Source organism: Agelaius phoeniceus, chromosome W (assembly GCF_051311805.1).
Source record: "Agelaius phoeniceus isolate bAgePho1 chromosome W, bAgePho1.hap1, whole genome shotgun sequence".
Lineage (NCBI taxonomy): Eukaryota > Metazoa > Chordata > Aves > Passeriformes > Icteridae > Agelaius > Agelaius phoeniceus.
The window spans coordinates 9,878,937-9,882,917 of NC_135301.1; positions in this window are offsets into that span (position 1 = coordinate 9,878,937).

The window sequence follows — 3,981 nt, forward strand, 5'->3', positions numbered from 1 at the left end:
CGAACTCGGAGGGGGGTAGATCGGGTTTTTGGGAAACAGAGATATTGAAACTGTTGCCGGATGGCTGTTCTTGCATCTTTAAATTAAATTTTACAACATTTCTTATCTGCAGGGCTAAGAAAGCAAATTTTGACGGAGATATATCTCCTGCTTTCCCTGCCTTCAATAATTCACTACCAATTTTGTCCCAAAAAGCCAAATCACTGAGATTTTCAGTGGACACGTCGGGGAAGTGAAGGAAAAGCCATCTGACGAACTGTTTAACATCTGTTTTTGAAAATCGGATTTTTTCACTCTTAAGAATGTTTAAGAGATGATAATAGACACCCTTGTGAGATACAGAAAGCCTAGCACCCATTTTGGCTCTGATTTTAAATTTGTATCTCAAATTTCAGCAACCCAGGTGGGGGGGGGGAGGAGAAAAGCCTACAGCTGGCAGTCTGCCCACAATAGAGAGAAAAAAAAACTTCAGCCCTCCGCGGCGGGCCTGAGAACAAAGGGCAGGGAAACACCCCCTCCCAAAGAGGGGAAAAACAAGAGAAGGGTAAAACTTACCAATCCAACTGCAGGAGAGGGGAACGAAAAAGCCTGGGATGTTGATTTCCACCTAAAGCTGACTTCTTAGGGTACATAAGAAGCTCCCAGCTTCGTCCACAGGAGAGCAACTCACTAAAACGGAGTTTTTTCTTTCCTGAGGTAGCTTGCCGGCCAAAGGCTTATCGAACAGACTGAAAGTATGTCCGAGCCCCTTTCCGTGGGCTCCTGGAATGGTCCCAGAGCCCCACGGCTGGGCGCCAAGCTGTCCCAGTCCCTCTGCAAGCCTCTCAAGTCCCTGGGCCTTACCCGGGTCGGCAGAGAGTGGGGGGGGTAGCCCCACCACGGCCGACTGCAGGGAGACACTGTCTGTGCCCCGAGGGTGCTGAGGGCACTCAGGCTGGTTGCCTTCGTTGCAGCAGAGACAACCGAGACGTCGGTGGAAGAGGAAAGGGGCCGACTCCCAGCAGGGGGTATTCCAAGGTTTTATTAAGGAGTCCCGAGGGAGCTCCTATACCTCAGGGGGTTCCTGCCGAGAGCACTGGGGGATGTTCGAAGCTTACATTTAAAGGGGGGAGGAAACTAACATAGATAAAATCCTACTGACCAATAGGTATCTCTGGGGGATGGGTGCTGGGGGGACAGACATACAAAACAGCGTATGGGGCAGGACTTGGGGGGTTGACCCTTGGCCCCTGGCTAATCACTCGACAACTTGGACCGAAACTTCTAGGTAGGGGGATGGGATGTCGAGGTGACTGACAGAGAGCCAGGGTGGGGGTTTTGGAGATCTTATCCCAGGAAAGGGATAACACAAGTAGAGGGAAAAGGGGGGGGGGGTACAGTCTGGGATAAACCATTTGGGAAAAACATGGGGATACAAAACCAACTACTTCAAAGTATTACAAAATATAAGAACGCACTACAACAGCCACCGCAGGGGCAAACAGCTCGGGACGGTCCGAGCTCGAACATGCCGCCGGTTCCAGGGCAGCCTCTGACTCAGACACGGAGGACAGAGTCCCTGAAGGCGGCAGAACTGCTGGGGCGGCCGGTGGGGGAGGCGAGGTCAGAGGGAGTGCAGTCGCAGAAGGCGGTGGTGCCCGCACGGAAGGCGGCGGGGGGGAGGAGGCGGGGGGGGTGGCGCTGGGTCACTGTTCTGAGCTGCAACCTCCGGCATTGGCGCTGCGGGCTAAGGCGGGGCCGTCACAGCCGAAGTCCCCACCGGCTCTGCTGGAGCGGGGGCTGCGGGGACCTGCACGGGGTTGGCCCTTGGCGCATCCACAGGCAGTGCAGCCTCAGACACACGATGGCGGCGACCGCCATTGTCGCTGAGTCTGTTGCCTAGCAACACAGGTGCAGCCACGGGAAGCGGCGGGAGCGGAGCCGGATCACTGTTGTCACCAAGCGTGTTGCCTAGCAACACTGGCGCAGCCGCAGGAAGTGGTGTTTCTGAGAATGCAGGCGCAGAAGCCGGTGGAGCCGCGGGCGGGGCTGCCCAGAGAGGCGGCAACGGGAAGAGTTGGGGCAGCCCCACAAGCTAGGGAGGTGGCCCCGCGGGCCCAGGAGGCGGGACCTCGGGCACCGATGCTACCCCCACCTCTGAGCAGGGCAGGGTCCAAGAGGCTGGCTGGGGCGGGGCCTGCAGGGCTGCCAGGGGCAGCGCAGCCCACTCAGAATGCCCCGGAGAGTGACGAGGGCGGGGGAAAGACGGCTCCGTCTGAGCATGGTCCGAAAAAGCAGGAAAAAAACCTTCTTCGGCTGCGGGCAAAATCTCCTCCCCTGCTGCGATTCAGGGGGGCCGGGAAGCATCCGATCGTCTCCCCCCAAAGGATCTTCTCCCGTGGGAATTGGGGGGAATGGGGCTTGCCCCCTGCAATCAGCAATCCACTGAAAGGAAGCTGCTCTCCGTTTCAAGACCGGGAAGAGCATCCTAAATGCTGGATAAATTCGGGGGTACCCCAATCCACGGTCCAAAACGACTTGGAAAATGGATTCCATGCATTCCCATACGAACATATCAAGGGCATAGAGCACATTCGTAAAAAACCCAAAGAACTTTGCCGGTTGAAAAAAACTCATAGAAATGTCTCTTTGCCAGAGGAATTCTGTCCTCTTCACCCCATTTTTTCCAGAGGGCAATAAGTTTCTCCTCTGAAGGGGAGAACGGAACCTCTGCCTCAGTGGCCAGCCCCCACCACTTTTGCAACCATAATCTGCGAATGCCAGCATCGTTAGGAAGGGAAAAGCTAACAGTACCTTGTGACAGTGTCCAGCACGCTCTGGCCAGCTGCTTGGTGCTGCTAGGCTTTCCGAACATCTTCCCTGGAGGCTTTTCAAGAGGTTCTCTTTGTGGTCAGCCTTGGCTGTGAACTCTGTCCAAATCAGGATCTTCAGTTCTTCAGCTCCTGGCTAGAATCCACTTCTGTGGTCACTTGTGAGGTGACCATCAATGCCACACACTCGGGGTTTACCCAGTGCAGCAGCTCCTCTGGGGTCTCACCAAGTGACATCTTCCACAGTCGAGGGTCACCAACTGTGACAGTGTTCACAGGGGTTCTTGGATGAGGCAAGAGATGAGAATGTTGACTCCATGTTTCAGAAGGCTTGATTTATTATTTTATGATATATATATATTACATTATAACTATACTAAAAAGAAAAATAGAAGGAAAGGTTTCCTCAGCAGGCTAGCTAAGAATAGAATAGAAAAGAATGATAACAAAAGGCAGCTCTCTCAGACTCTGTCCGAGATAGCTCGGCCTTGATTGGCCATTAATTATAAACATCCAAGATGGGTCAATCACAGATGGACCTGTTGCATTCCACAGCAGCAGATAACCATTGTTTACATTTTATTTCTGAGGCCTCAGCTTCTCAGAAGGGAAAAAATCCCAAAGAAAAGGATTTTCACAAAAGATGTCTGCGACAGTCAGGTATTACTATAGTAACAAGCCAACCCTCCCCAAATGCCCCGACTACCAAGGCCATTCCATGATAACAATGGAAGGGAGACGACATATTACAGTAACATAACTATACATCTACAAAACTTCTCTTAACATACATATAATGCTCACCCCTTAATTGTGAGAGCCAGCTATCTCATTGCTCATCTATAACAAACCCCCCTTTTTCTTTTTTATAAGTCATTTGGCTGGAACAATTAACTAATTTTTGATTCTGAGAGTTTATTCTTCTCAAAATAAAAATTTTTGAATGAGTCATACTAGCATCTGTTGATGTGGGTAAGGACAGTGGGAACAGAAAAAGATCTCAGGTTTTCCTTAGGCACACTTATTGATGAATTTGTTGGACAGACAAAAAGGAATCATAGAGGTTCAGTATGGCTTTTTACCCCCATCTACCATGCCTATGGGGTTGCTATCCATAGCAGGTGTATCTTGGTGGCGAATAGAGAGGCCAACTCGGTCTTGTCCTCTAGTC